Below are 16,054 nucleotides of genomic sequence, written 5' to 3'. Positions count from 1 at the left end.
CAGTGAGTTCTGCAAATCAGCTGCTCCTGTTCCAATAAAGATGTCTCCTACTAGGCAGAGAATAGCCTGAGGTTAATGTCCCTGGTAGATCCTGTGTAAATCCTGACTGAAAGCAGGGAGACCTGCCCGGTCATTGATGATAATGCTAGTTCCTACATTTGGGCTTAAGACTTGAGCTTTAGGTGCCTAAAACGGGAAGCTTTTGTGATTTCCACAGCAAGAATTCCACTACTAATTTCATGGCTGAGAAGGTGTGAGGAAAAAAAATTAATTCTAGTGGTGGCAAAATATGTGATTTTATGGTCTGGAAACCTCTCTGGCTCCGTATCTGCTACCAAGTTTCTGTGCAACCCTGATGTGCCCACCTATCTCCATCTGAAAAGAAGACAGAAATGTTACTATCGACCTAAAAATGACGCAGCTCCCAGCAGGTGGGTGCAGGCTGCCTGGCACACTTCAATGTCTTTGCCCTCACAGCAGTTTTGGAGGACCAAGAGGGTGGCTTGGTGACACTCATTTCCAGCCTGGCATCTTAGCTACTGAGCTGCTGGGACTCGTGGCACAGCACGAGTGTGGAGTGAGCATTAGTTCATAAATGTCTGTAAGTGTTTTAAGAAGAGCAGAGTGAAGGTGTTTGTTAGAAGAGAAGCGCATTTGCCTGTTGGGCAGCAGCAGCCGCCGGGATGCCTCAGTGCTGCAGTTATGTTTGATGGTGCATGTACTTTGCTTCAAGAATGCTGCCAAATGGCATTTTATTCCTACCTTGGAGCTGCATGCGGATGGAAAAAGTGAATTTCCATGCTTTCTTGGCCAAAAAGAGCTTGCAGGTCTTTATATATCTTGACCAGGCTGAGACCAAGGCCTGGCTCAGAGTAAAAAGCACCGTTGGGGCTGATGTTCCTGCTCAGTCAGGACTTTACCAAGTGGCTCTGACAAGGGTGAAGGTAGAAGTGGTGCTTCCCCGTCCAACTCCCCCAGGACTAAATGACAGAATTGCAGTTTGACCCTCACCCCAGGGCCCCAGGAAGGGGAAGCTTTCTCTTAAATGTTTATGTTAACAGAGGACAATTTTTTTAACTCTATGTCAGCGTTCCTCTTTAGCGTCCAAGTCAGGTGTGGCAGTTGAAGAATCAGCTGTGGTTCAGTCAGGATTTTCTCCTATTTTGAGAATCAGAAAACCTTTCCCATCTGTATCTCTTTAACCTTGCCGATGCTCTTCCACTTTTCTTTTCCCAGCAAATGGAAGGCCATGAATTCCCAGCCTTGCAGATCATTTTTCTAGGTTTGTTTATCAGTCACGGTGAGCATAGACCTGTTGTCCTAACCTCACCTGCTTATTTTGAGTTCTTCTGGGGTTGATCTGAAGCCCACTGAAAGCCACAGAGCTTTTCCCAGCATGGTTAGCAGACCCAGCCTCAAAATATTACCTTCCTCCTGAATTTGCCACTGCATATTCCTGCAGGATAACTTGCCCTTGCCACATCATTTGGACTGCCCAGCTGAGGTTATTGTTGCTTAGCTACAAGACTATAATAAGAGCCCAAGCCATAGCGGAGCAGGCACTGAAGCATTTCAAATACGACAAGACCCAAAGGATGCTCGTAGATGTATGTGCAGGAATATTACAGGTCCCGAACGCTGAGGTTTTAGCAACCATGACTGTCAGCTTTTAGCTTACATGGCTCTGGTTGTTACTGGCTTGGCTTTTGCTGGAGCTGGGTTGTTTGCAGGCTGCAGTCAGAGACACTGATTGTAATGAATGTGTGTGTTTAAGGGGAAATTATTGCATGAAGGTCCTTGAAAAAGGGAAATGGGGTATGAGATGAGCTCCTTGGGGGCTTCTGTGAGGAAAAACTTGGATTGCCAGAGTTAAGCCATGGTTACTGGAATCATGTTATGTGATGCATTACCAATGTGAACTGCAGAACCAGCCATATGCACTGTGTAAGTATTGATCTGTGTCCCCAACAGCGATGCCTCTGAGCTATTCCCTGCCAGTTTGCACAGATGACTTGCTTTGTATCTCTACAAACTGGGATTGCATTTTTTTTTTTTGCAGGCTCCTGAAAATTAATGCCACCAATTGCCCAGGACACATCTTTGGTTCCCGCAGCAGCCGTGGTGTGGCCAGAGTTTGCATGGAAAGGTAGCTTGGGGAAAGCTTTTCTTGAGGTTCAGTTGCCTTCAGTGTGAGTCAGCAACAAGAAATAGAGATAAGAGCCAGCAGCTTGGCAGTGCTGGACCATCCCCAGAGCAAGGCCACAAGGAGAGGCTGGGATGCCTTTGTGCTCAAGGAGCTTCCTTGGAGTAACTGGCCATATTGGTCTGTAGCTGGAAAGCAACCAGGTCCCTGTCCACACCTCCATCATGATGCTAGACCAAAGGGACCTACGGGAAGGGCAAGGTTTGCAGTTTTGGCTTTCTATTTACTGTGCCTCCAAAGACTGCTCTTGGTGTTTGCATTACAGATGTAAGCCCAGGAAGACACCACAGCTGACCACAGAATGGGTCAGCTCTGTTTTCTCTGTTTTATGGCAGGAACACAATGTGAATGAAACCTGACTGGTTAAGAAGAGAGGAGTTCACTATAAAATATTGTGCACTGGATGTCTGGTTCACATATGATGACACAGCCTTACTGAGAAAAGGTACACTGAGGGTGACCTCATATTGTTGTTATTTCTTGTTGTTAACAGCTATTTAACTTAACCATATACACAAGCAGTGAGGAACAAACCTGCCCGGTGAAAATATTAGTGCTTTTTTGCCCTCAAACTCAAAAGCAAGAAAAGCTGTCAGTGAAACAAATAGCCGTGTGCCTAATCTTTGTCGAGCTCCCTCTAGAACAACAGGGCAAACCCCACCAACTCATCACCAGGTGGGACAGCTTTGTGCTGTTGCCTAAGAAGATACTTCATTAATGTATGGGAATTGAGCTCATAGGGATTTGTGCCACATATATGTGTAATTTATGGGGTTGGTCTAACACTAACAAAAAAGCCAAAGTGAAAATCGCCTGGATCACTGCCCAGGTTTTTCACTTGGTTTCCCGTGTATCCACTTGCCTGTCATTTCTAAACCTGTTTTGCCTCTTACTTAGTAGCAGAGTTGTGCCCAGGTGAAGGCATTACATGTATATTAGCTAAATATTAGTTTTATAATGCATAGTCTTTGCTTGGTCCCATGGTATCACTCAAAGCAAGTTATTCTGCTGTGTTACGTTGTCTATTGATCACTCATTTTCACCTTTTACCCTTGTTGTTGTTCTTTTTCCTGGTTCTTGCAGAAAGTGATGCCAGGCCATTAGGAAACTGAATTATTAAACCTTTGTATTGATTTTCCCTCACCATATAGCTGATGTTATCATGTAGGGACCCTTGCCTCTATCTGTGCCAAAGGGGTTTTGCTAACCACTTGAAAGATCTTCTCACCCCTTTGCTACATTACCTTCCCTCTCTTTACTACCTCATCATTTCCAAGAGGAGAAGATCCTGAAAACCATTACGTGGAGTAATTTCATTTCACCATCAGGCTCCTTTTGCTAGCAGCCACACAAACGATGGGGATTTTTCTTTCTTTTTGCTCCAGAGGTACACAAACAGATCAGCCCATTTGCTAACAGCCTCAGCGCTGACACCATGGTATCCATGGCAACACACCAGCCTGCGCAAGCATCCGCAGACACTTCGAAAATCAGAAATACCAAGGGATGACAAGGAGTCACTTCAGACAATGGATGTTTATAGGTGTCACAACCACCTGAAATATTTCTTTCTCCACCCATCAGCTCCTTGATCATAATGTGCTTTATATTTGTCTTGCAGCTCCTTCGTCAGAATACAAGACTCAAGGCAGAATTAATCCTTGTTTTGATTTTTGGTTTTGTCCTTTGTTTTTTTCATTTAGATCACTGACTGAGGTTACTTGTGGGAATGCGCATCCCAGGCTCCACTGTTGACTTTCCTCTTTGAACTGGATTGGAGCACAGGTTCTTCAAATCAAAAAATCCAAAGTTGTAATTGAAAAAGAAGTTGTCTATGTCAACCCGACTAACAGACATAGCTGTGTGACTGCTAGGCTGAGTGGTGATTTGCATCATTGTGTTGCATGAACTACTGCTTTCCTAGAGTGACAACAGATTTAAGAAGATCCAATCAGTCATTTTTGGGGAATATTTCTACATAAGTTCATCCACCCGTGGGCACAGCAGAGACTATGCTGCTGCATTTACAACTGCTAGTCTTCACCGATGCTGTGGGTTCATCAGCTGCTTTTGGGAGATAACATTCAGGCACTCAAGCTGTATTTCTGAAGCTGGTTGCAGCGAATGTACCAGTTCATTAGACAAAGCACTTACATGAGAAAACATCTGTAACTTGGAGTACTAACAGTCCATTCAGAGCACATGCAGTACTGAATTCTGCAGCTAGGTAACTGTGAGTAAATATATGGGCATAGGCTAGCACGAATTTACAGATGGCATGTACATGCTGCCCCTCAGGACTCCTCCCCTCATCTTTCATGTACAAAGCAGACCATTAAAGTCATGTGCTGATATGACCTTGGGTGAGGAGCAGTTTCATAACACAGAGACCAACAGGTAGTCTTCAGGCATTCAGGACCACCTTTCTCAGGCTGGGGAAGTATTTCTGCCACACTAAAGACGTGATGGGTTATCATGTCATGCTTATCAATCAGGCTGAGGCCATTACAAAACCTAGACTGGACCACTGTGATTGCTGTTTGCACAAAAGCTAATTATGAGGCTGTTTGAAGTTTGGTCATGGGAGAAAGCCCAAGTATATTTATGCTTAACCTCAACCGATGATTTTGGTGAGAAAATAGCCCCTCATTCTGTCTGCAATACCTCTCCTCTCTTAAAAAGTAACATCAGTGTTTTATTCATAGAAAGGCAAAAAGAAATACAAAGCCTGAGTTGCTCCAAATTGTGGTCTTAACTTTATTAGGCTAATCTATTTTCAGCTGATAATTTAAGCTTTAGGGTTGGAAAATGCAGTAACATTTACATGTTTGAACGCAACAAGAGAAGCATGTTAAAAAGCCTTATCAAAATTCCACATTAATAAAACAAGCTATCAGTGCATCAGAGTACAGTATGTGTACTCTGTGTACATGTACTTGTACATGTGCAAGCATGATAGCATTGTAATAGATTCCTTCTAAGGACTTTAATCCTCAGTAGCTACTGTTGGCAAAATTCAGAGTTTCCCTTAGAACAGGAAATTAAATCTCAAAAATAGTATATCCCTTATGTGCTGACCAGTTTGACTATTCGGTAATTTATGTGCCATATATATTTTGAAAAGAAACTTTTTCATATAGTTTTGCTACAGATGCAATGTGTAAAGAGATTTCGCTACTTAAACCTTAATGGGTGTTCTGTCCATCTTCTCTTTGATCTTGTAGGTAGGCAGTGGATGTTTATTTCTTTTATTAGATGATCTAGTAAGACTGAACGGTGCAGTAGTTTTATTCCCACAGCTTTCAGGACAAAGAAGGCAGTGCTTGTACTAGTGAGAAGGTAGAGATGGCAAAACAAACAACCCAAGATCAAACTTGCATTTATTTCTTCCTGGCAATCATCATTCCTTCTTACAATTAGAAAATGTTAAGAGCAAGAAATCTTATTTTCCTAGAGATGTTTTTTATTTCTTCTTTTTCTTGTGGAGATGGAAACTTAATAGCTGAACTGTTCCTCTGTATCGCAGAAGGTGGGTTAAAGCTACAGCTGAATCCTGAAGGGATCAGTACTCCCCTTGCTTCCTTTTGAATATATTTAAGAAAACCTCCTGTGAGATGTCTCGAACATGACAAGTCTGACATTCAGCTTTTTCCTCTTCAGCCAAGGAACCAGTCCCATAACCAAGATGTCACAAAGCCTCAAGAGCTGAGAGGAAAAAGTAGCTGCGTTAGGTAAATGGCAGGGGAAGAAGAAAGCTCTGCCCATAACTGCATACTCCGTAAGGGACCTCCACCATCCATTTTTCACAGTGGCATGTTATCTGGGGACCCTTTGCTTTCAATCACAGCTGTGAGAAGTGGTGATGTCCACTGGAGTACATTCTGTACTGCAATTCTTTTCCCCTTGTGTCTCCAAGAGCAGGTGGCACCAGTATTTTGTATCCTCTCTCTGCCTTCAAATTATTCTACTTCTCATGCAGAGACTGGCTTTTGACATAAAAAGCATTTAGTAAATTAGAGTGTAGCTCCCTGAAAGTAATTCTTCCATCATAATTCACATGAGTACCTACAGTCCCTTGGACAACATGACCAAAGATAACTAAAGTCTGCAAAGGCAGCGTTGCTCTGGAACAGGTCCTTCCCCTGTGGCTAGATCTCACCTTTGCTTAAAGCTTTCCTGTAGCACCCTGGGCATGCATTTACAAACAGGTAATATCTTGAAATAATCTTTAAAAGGCAAACGTTATCAAATGGGAGACAGGCAGAAAAAGGAAGACTTTTACATGGAAATGTTACTAAATGAGCTGATGAGATACAGTGGAGTTTCTTGTCTGAAACAGAAACAAATTGAACGTAGTTTGTTATGCAAAGGCAGGGATAAGGACATACTACTTTCTGTGGAAGCTTTTATTTTGCTTAGGGGTCGACCATCATTTGAAGGAGCTTTTCAGCTCACCCTTCTTCCCCGTTGCCTCCACTGGGCACTAGAGGGACCCTAGAGTTTTCCAACCGATAGAAACATCTCGGCAGTATCCGGACGGGAGCGTTGCCTTTCCCAGCCACCTTAGCCTCAGTGTTTCCAAGGGAAAAGGTGGCAGAAAACGGTTCAATCGGTTGCTGAACATGCTCAGACTGCAAAAATCCCACTGGGGAAAGCGCGTAATGGGGCCATAGCCATATTTTCCATTGTTTCATCATCCTTGCTGGTGCTCGCAGCTCTTCCCATCATGAACAAATAAGAGCTGGCTTTGCCTCGACTGCTCTGTTCACTCAGCTAATGTTGTGACATTGGCACCGAGGCTTGAGTCACACTGTGCTTTTGAGAAATTAAATGTTTCCTTCCCCAGCCTGAAGTGAAGCCAAATACCTAAGTTGCCAACAATTGCAGCTCAATAAACTGTCAGAGGAGCAGCGGTGATTTGTTATTATAGCTATACAGTAAGAGAAGAATATGTATTGACAGAAGTTCCTTTTCAAACCAGACACAGTTTCTAATGAATCTGTTCTAAAACAGCAAGTGTGCTGACAATACAAAATTAGGAGCAGTTGCTGATGCACCCGAAGGCTGTGCTGCCATTCAGCAAGACCTGGACAGGCTGGAAAGTTAGGCAGAGAGGAACCTAACGGAGTTCAACAGAGACAAGTGTAAGGTCCTGAACCTGGGGAGGAACAACGCCAGGCACCAGCCCAGGCTGGGGCTGATCTGCTGGAGGGCAGCTCTGCAGAGAAGGACCTGGGCGTGCTGGTGCACAGCGAGGTGCCCGTGAGCCAGCAGTGTGCCCTGTGGCCAAGAAGGCCGATGGCACCCTGAGGGGCATGAGGAGGAGCGAGGCCAGCAGGGGAGGGAGGTGATCTCCCCCTCTGCCCTGCCCTGCCCTGGTGAGGCTCATCTGGAGCGCTGTGCCCGGTGCTGGGCTCCCCGGTTCGGGAGAGACAGGGAACTGCTGCAGAGGGGCCGGCGGAGGCTACAGAGATGGCGGGGGGAGTGGGGCATCTCCCTGGTGAGGAAAGGCTGAGGGAGCCGGGCCTGTTCAGCCTGGAGAAGAGAAGGCTGAGAGGGATCTTATCAGTGTACACAAATCCCTTAAGGGCAGCGGCAGGAGGATGGGGACAGGCTCTTTTCAGCAGTGCCCAGCGGCAGGACAAGGGGCAACGGGCACAAACTGCAACACAAGAAGTTCCATCTGAATGTGAGGAAGCACTTCTTTACCCTGAGGGTGACAGAGCGCTGGGACAGGCTGCCCAGAGAGGCTGTGGCGTCTCCTTCTCTGGAGACATTCAAAACCCACCTGACACAACTCTGTGCAGCCTGATCTAAGTGAACCTGCTTTAGCAGGGGTTGGACTGGATGACCTCCAGAGGTCCCTTCCAGCCCTGACCACTCTGTGATACTGTGTAAAAAGGAGTACAGACATGTTGTTCCTTTTTCTTTTAGCAGGCAGGCAAAAATCCTCTGTGTTTGACTTACCAGACCTCCATACAGAGTTCCATAATTCAGCATGTCACAGCTTCACTATAAAGCTCATGGTTTATGAGGTTATGTAAAAATCTATTTTTCCTTTGTACAAAAATATTTCCCCACTATCTTTTAGTGGGATGATGCTTTTTGATCTCTGCATGAATATTTCTAATAAAAATATGTGCATGCATTTTAATATCTCTAACATAAATTATAAGGATTTTTCCTGTCTTAAAATGTCTAGTGTCAACACTGTTGTTGAATATTTAATGTAAAGTATAATGTAATTTGACTAGATAATTATGTCAGGGAAAATAGCAAATGCCACGTTGGTTTTTTCTGTTTATTTTTCATCATCTTTGATGGTTGTTTAAAGGAGAGCTGCAACTGAATGACTAACTTCCAAGATTCACCTTCTCTCTCTCTGCAGTCTGCTGCTGAAAAGAGACAGGCTGCTACCATACTGCATCTGAGCTAAAGGCATTGATTCCTCTGAGCTTTTCTCCGTTTTTTATATCACCCCTCTGATCTCTAGGAATGCCTAATGGACAGTGCAGTCTACTTACTGTACATGGTGTCTTTCCATTAAGATGTCTTTTCCACGATGCCCAATTCCAACAAAAGCATAAGGTCTCCTTTTTAAAAAAAAATTATAAGCTTTAAATAAATCTAATTTCCATTTGGATGAAGTGTAACTGTTTCTCCTTGATCAAGTCAACTGCTCATTCCCTCTCAGGGCTCCTTCTGATTAAGCTTTATGTAAGCCTGCATTCATGTTATCTAGGTGGTGAAAGAAAGGGCTTTGCATGGCCAAGTAGGCCTCCAAGCAGAGGCACAGAAGAAGACAGCAGGGGGAAGGCACTGCTGATCCTTGGGGTGCTGGGGACGCTCGTGCACATTCTTTGTGCACTGAACGGTTGTCTTTGCATCTGGCAGTCTGGAAGAAAGACTGCCTGCAGCAAATCCGTTCCCTCTGAAAGCATCTCCTCTGGATGGATATACATCACTGATGGTGAGTAACCAGAGGGGAACATGCCGGCTTTGTCCTCTCAGCAAGGTGCTGTTTCCTTTGCATGCCACTGATGTACAGATGAAATGCTAGAAGAGGGAAGCAGCAGTGGTGGAAAGTTCTCCCAAACAGCTCGAGGAGGACTTGGGAAAGGGACTGCGTCTGTAGCCTTGACTCACAGACACTTAAAAAGGAAAAGAACATTCCCTGATTTAACAATACATAAAAATACTTAACAAAATTATTTGGCATCCCCAAGCCACTTTACTGGCATTGTCATGGGACTGGAATATAATCCAATGTAGTAGTTGTTGAGGGATGGCCATGTCTGTCTCGCAGCTGAAGGAACAGAAGCAATAGTAGGGCCTACGTTTTCCTGAACTTGTGTTTTGCCCACCTAGTCTAAGACACATAAAGCCCAACTTACAGATATAAAATACTCTAGAACACCTGCTAAAGTCCATGAAGAAAAAGAGCACTTAGTACTCCTGAAAATCATGCTTGAAATCAAGCTGGGCACCTAAATTAGTGAGGCTTTGGAAAAAACATTGATAGGGTACTTGCTCAGAGTGGTGCAGCAAAATGAAAGAAAACTGAAATTAGTATTTGAAGTTTTGGCACTGCAGTATGGGTTACAGTTAGTGCGTGTTCTGGCACCCAGATATAAAGAAGAATAGCAATATTTATCTTTACTGGATGAAAGCATAGTAGCTGTTTCAAAAGCAGGTATTAGGCTAATACATACGTGACATAGAATTCCGGGTTAAGGTTCTGACAAACTGGCTTTTGCACATTGGTTTTTAACAAACCCATTAGCCTAACTTCTTTAGGAAATGGAAAAGGTAAGACAGTACCATTTTACTCTTTCATCTCCAGCAAAGGGAACTGAAACCAAGTGACGCTGACTGAAGGGTGCGATGGGCCGAGGCTGCAGCTCCACCACCTCAGCGGCGCTGCATGATGGATGGCTTTGCCCTTGCCTGCTTTATGGAATACGGAAACAGTAATGGATGTCCTGAGGGGCTGAGGGGGAAAGTTCAGTTTGAAAAGCTGGCAAGTGACATAGTAATAGAATCTCTGTTACTGCCGGATTCCGGGAGATGGCTGGAGAGCTCGGCCCTACAAGACCACAGTAGGTGAGCTAGCAGGGTGCAGCCTCGGAGGTGCCGTAAATGCGGTTTTTCACCTCTCTCACCATTATCCGTTCTCTTCCCCCAGAGGGGAAGGGGGTGTTCGGTTGAGCTGAGCCTCGCACCGCCGGAAGACCCAAGCGCAATCAGGTGAGGGGCTCTCGGGGTGCTTTTCTAGACGGCGGGACGATGGCCCCGCGGCAAGGCAGGGTGTCACCCGCTGGGCCGCGGGCCGGCCCCAGGGCCGGGACCGGCTGCCGCCGAGCCCCGCAGCGGCCGAGCCCCGCTCCCTGCCAGACGGCCCCGCTCCCTGCCAGACGGCCCCGCGCAGGTACGCGGCGGCCGCGGGGCCCCTCCGCAATGCAGGGGCCGCTGCGGGCGGCGGGCAGGGCGCGGGGCGGGGCGGAGCGAGGGGGCGGCCGCGAGGGGGCGGCGGCGACGGGCCGGCCGCTGCTACCGCCGCCGCGGGGGCCCTGCGGGAGCGGCGCCGGGGCCGGGGCGGGGCCGGGGGCGGAGGAGGGGGGCGGGTCCCGGGGGCTCGCGGCGCGCAGGCGGCCGCGTCCCGGCGACAGCCCCGAGAGCGGCGGGGCGGGTTGAGGTGGGCACGGTGGCGGCGGCGCGCCCTCTCTCTGCCCCTCGGCGCGTCCCGGTGCCGGCAGCCGCCGCGGCGCTCAGGTAAGGACGCTCCCGAGGCCCCAGCCGCCGTCCCGCTGCGGGCGGGCTGTCGCCGGGTGCCCATCGGAAGAGGAGGAGGTGAAGAAAGGACGGGACGGCCCGTGGCGGCGGGGGGGGCTGGCGCCCCTCGGGGGGGTGGGCGCGCACCGGCCGCTGGGGACCGCTGGGGACCGCTGGGGACCGCTGGGGGCCGCTGGGGGCCCGGGCCCACGCGCGCTCCCTCAGGCGGGCGCGGGCTGCGGCGGGGGGCGCCGCGCCCCGGCCGAAGTTTGCAGCGGGTCGGCCCCGCGGACCGCCCGGAGCCGTGGCCGGAGGTACGGGAAGGGGGCGGCCCCCCAATAACGCCTCTTCTGCCTTCATAGGGGCGGTGGGCTCGGGCCCAGGGCCTGTCAGGGTGGTGAGTATCTCTAGACGGTAAAACCCTCTCAAGGATGTCACCTCCTGTCCTCTCCTGCCCCCGCCCCTAAGCTCCTCTGAAGGGACCTGTAAGGCTGAACAAAGGGCGCTGTGTGAGACCGGGGGGTGCGATGTTTGCAAGCGCTTTTAATTTGCTTTGGGGAGGTTAAAAATTACAAAAAAAAAAAAAAAAAAGAAAAGAAAAAGAAAAAAAAGCCATTCCCTGTATTGAATGGATCAGCCGTGGAGAGGAAACAACTGTGCACGGGGAGGCTGGTAACCGCAGTGAGGCGGTGGAGAACAAAGCCTTTTTATGTAAGAGAAAATTATGCAAAATGTGCCCCGCTTGAACTGCTGCAGGTACAAGCCGTGAGCGTATGCAGCTCTGTGGTGCCGTAATGTTGCACCGAATATCATCTACCAAATAAAGACTGCTTGCCTCAGTTTGTTGCGTATATGTTTGAGACACTAATTGCAACCTGGCGTATGAGTAAAATATTCTTTATGAAATACCTCTGGGAGAGAAGGGGGTGTGTCGCATGCCGGGAGAGTTGCTTTCTGTGTGTAAGGTACCGACATCATTTATTTCCCCGTGCTAAGCAGGAACTTTCAGTTTTCCTCTGAAAAAAGATACACTCCAATTCATCGGTGGATTTTCATGTAGGCTTCTTCCCGGTATGAAGTAGCAGGCTTTCTCGTGTAAGTGGCCATTAGCATGAAATCATGCAGTAGAATGGGATGTATACATATGCATTTTTAGAGTCTTATTTATTCTAAGTCTCTAGCATCCCTTTTCATAATTTGTTGTGTGTTTGTGGTTGTGTCAATAAATGTTACTCCATCCTTTCTCAAAAAAACATTGCTGTCCAGCATTTGCGCTGCTTGCGGTTCAGAAAACCTGTCCCTTTCATTTTCAGAAGGGTTCTTTCTTGCCAGATTGAAGCACATATCCTTTATGTTGTTTTTTCCCATTTCCTCCCCAAACCTTTGTTTTCCATCTGTGAAAGAGCCTGTTTCTTTTCACCTGTGCTGGTTTAGACTTGCAGGGATGTCTAGACTACAGATCTCATAGCCCATGCACTGAAGAAGAGGCTCAGCTGCAGAATTCTATTTATTTTCTACAGCTTCTCTCACTTCCCTCCCGACTGGATGATGTGATCACAGCATCTCAGCCCTTCCTGGGAAGAGAGGGAGAATGTGCTGAGAGCATTATCTAGTGAAGTTACCCCTGCCGTTACCTCATAGATCACTGAGAAGTGATTCACCAACAATGAAAGAATGGGCACCTTCCCTGCGTGTGCTAAAATCTCTCTTCAGTTAGCACAGAGATGTTCCGGTTAAGTTTGTGGATGGGTGTGTGTTTCTGGTGCTAATGTTCTGAAAGTCTGATGTGTAGAATGGAGACCAAGTTCACCCATGTAAGCATCTAGGTCTAGGAACTGCTGGATTCCTCACTGTGTATTTCATTTCACTCATTTGCAAAACACTGATGATGCAGTCAGCAGTGGGCAAGACCCCCATCTTAATATGGTACCAGTCTCCTGGAGCTCAGGCATTTACAGGTGAGCTAAACTAGTACACTGCAAATAATCCCGGTGGCTTAGTGAGTCCGTTCAGTGTGGAAATGGAACATGCAGGTGAGCCCTGGTGCAGTAGGACTCTGGGAAGAGGGGTAATACCAGCAGTGAGGAGCAGTGCCATAAGCGCTCTCTCTTTTTCTCAGCTTTTACCCAAGGGACAGGGCTTGGTTAATGGAACTTTACAGTGTGTTGCACCCATATTGCACGTTGCCTGTGGGTGTTTGAGAGAAGCCAAAGAGCTGTCATCCTGAGAATAAAAAGTTGCTGTTCTTCTGTGGAGAGTTCTAGCATGCTTTGAGCATGGAGGGCAGTTCGTTGTGCTTATAATGCAGTTTGTTATATAAAAGCAGCATTTGCGCCCTTGATTTAGAGATCTGATGTAATTGTTATGGTACGTTATGTCAGTACCCACTTAGCTGTGCTCTTTAAATATGTTCTGACAATAAAGAAAAAGTTGTAATTTAATGACCTCTGAGGTGCTGTGCCTAGGCACGAATGATCTGATCACAGTAGTCCCTAAGACTTGCTACAGTCTACAGGTTAAAAATTCCCTTGTCGCTAGATGTTTTTCCAGAAGCATACCTTTCCTTTCAGCCTGTGTTGTGCTGCTTTCTGTATGAGTTACCGTTTGCTAAACCATATATCCGGATTCATGGGGGGGAACACTTGCTACATGTACTGACACCAGAGCAGGATCTGGCCCCGAGTTCACTTAACAGTTGTCTGAGCCATGGAAATCACTAGAAATACCTAAACACAGTGGTGGTGTGGGTGGGTGAGGCCCACTGCAGACTCTGCTGGACTGTTTCAGCTATCACCCCCCAGATGTGGGATGCCATACACATGTGTTGGAGACAGGTTTGTTTCCTTAAAGGGGTGGGAAGAGGGAGAAGTCAAAATGAATTTAGGTTGTGAGGACTTTATGATGATGGCTTTCAAAAATTTGCTTCTTTATTACTACAAGCTCTGCAAAGTCACAGGGTACTGACAGAACTTGTAATGGAGCTGCAGCATCTCGAGATCTGAAATCTGATCAGCCATGATGGGACAAATGATGGTTAGCTTAAGAAAAAGGGGTAAAAAACATCTCAGACAGTGCTTCTCTATAAATTGTGGGTGAGTCCAAAGGCCTGAGTTCCTTAGAAATCTTTCACCTGTAGCACAGGCAATGGTGGTGCTGAAAACTGATCTGGTATAACCTTTGGCTCACGGCAAAAGAAAAAACCCACCCCTAGGCTTTGTTGAGGTTCCCCAAAGAGGCGCTCCTGCCTGCAGGACATTTGTAGCTGAACTGAAGCCTTACCTAGAAAAGGATCAGGGAGCATTGCAGTTAACATGCATACAAATGAGTAACAGCCAGAAAACCGTCACTAGGTGACTTCCCAAGGTCCCTTCTAGACTGAATTAGCTGATGGTCTGGGTATTTTGTTTGTGTGCTACCTTAATGTCCGTGCGTGTACTTGATGAGGAAATAAAATTATGCATGTGCCAATAAGTAGAATTTTCCCCTGAGACTCAAGGATGCTTGTTTTGGTCCATCTTGATTTATTCAGTTGTTTAAACACAAGCTTAACTGCCCTTGAAAGTGAGCCTTAAGCATGCTTAGAAGTTAAGCGTATTTCTAATGGAAAAGGGAATGGTTTTGCTTAAAAGGGAAGGAGTGTAAATTCAGGATATGTGGGCTCACTGGTGAAAAACCCTTGACGGTGTTCGGTGGTGCCGAGTACCTCCAGAGAAAGCACAGAAATGAACAGTGTTCCGTGAAACCACAGCATTGTTTATTCCTCCCCAAACACACATGCACACAGTAAGGGAGATTATGGGTGGGTCTTTACATGTTTAGGGCTTGTGCTTTTTCTTCCGTTCTTTTGCTTCACGTACAGGTGTGCTTATTAGCAGCAGTTCTGTAGTGCATCTCAACAAGTAACAAAAACCAGCATGAGACTGATTTCCATAGGGTGGAGCTGACTTAGAGGATTGGCGCTGGAAACAGAGGTGTTGTTTTAAGCTGCCTGCCTCGGTAGTGGAAAAAGCTTTTATTTCATGGGTAGGTTTAATCACAAGTTATGCTACTAAACTATAGGAGGGTGTTTTAGAAGGAGATTCAATGTGACACTTGTAATTGCTTTCTAGGTATTGGAGGAAAGGACTGATGTATCAATAGGGTTAATTTGGTTTGCTGTGGGCACATGGGTTGACTGTGCTAGCTGTTAAGAAGATTTGAGGTCTTGATTGACCCATTTTAGTTTAACACTAATTGTTTGCTGCTGTATTAAGGAGAAAAGATGAGCTAATGCTGTTGCTCCTTATGGTTTTACACTCACTGCTGTTTTTCCCTGCAGCAGTCTTGCAGATGAAACTGATCTTTGTTCTTTTATCTTGGCTGGGGAGGTGGTGAGGAGCTCCTCACAATCAGTCAAAATGATAATGAAACAACAGTTTCAGAGTGTCAGTGTTTGTACTCAGTATCTTGCAGCATTGTTAGGGTGCTAGTTTGAAAGGAATTATGGTGAAAAGGGGAGGACTGGGCAACCTCAGGAATATAAAGATTTATCAAATCTCTTTGTTTTCTGTATTCTGTGAGACAGGTTAGTGCTGGTTGATAGGCTTGACAAATGTTACAGTATACTGTTTCTCTTTTAGCATTTTTCTAACTGTTTTTCTAACTTTCTGTGGTGTAATAAGTATTTGTATATTTTAGCACATGGTGTCCATCTTGCAGATAAAATATACATACATGTATGTGTATTTGTATGTTCATATACTGTAAGGGAGACAGCGGCCCTATTGCAAGCAAGAGTGTTAAGTGGAGAAAATCAATATAACTGTGTTGAATTCATTGAATCTGCACCTGACTCGCACCATCTGGAAAAAGACAATGCTTCTTTCTGTCCTGTTTTCTCATTATTGAAAATCTCGGATACTTTTCTCCTTCAGGAAAATAAAAGTTACAGATATGTACGTAGAATTCTGCCCCTCTGGAAAATTCTGCTCCTTCATTTACAGCTGGCACTCATGGGTATGTGGATCGGAGGAGTATTTCTTGTCGCATGTTGGCGAAGCCCCTGGCAAGAAGTAGGAGGAGTTTTCTGTTATTAATTCT

General features: G+C 46.3%; 1 protein-coding gene across 32 annotated transcripts in view; it reads left to right on the top strand.

The window, feature by feature from the left end:
• The first annotated feature begins 10,836 nt into the window (after positions 1 to 10,836).
• The window catches only part of MAP2 (microtubule associated protein 2), a 235,605-nt gene continuing 230,387 nt past the window's right edge, over positions 10,837 to 16,054 (top strand). For all 32 annotated transcript variants that reach the window (XM_056349758.1, XM_056349749.1, XM_056349773.1 and 29 more), the window contains exon 1: positions 10,837 to 10,975. The gene's annotated coding sequence lies outside the window, so the exon portion shown is untranslated. The remainder of the gene's footprint in view (positions 10,976 to 16,054) is intronic.

This window comes from Falco biarmicus, chromosome 8 (genome assembly GCF_023638135.1).
Source record: "Falco biarmicus isolate bFalBia1 chromosome 8, bFalBia1.pri, whole genome shotgun sequence".
Taxonomy (NCBI): domain Eukaryota; kingdom Metazoa; phylum Chordata; class Aves; order Falconiformes; family Falconidae; genus Falco; species Falco biarmicus.
The sequence above is the reverse complement of the archived record's forward strand: the minus strand, read 5'-3'. Positions and strand labels throughout refer to the sequence as shown.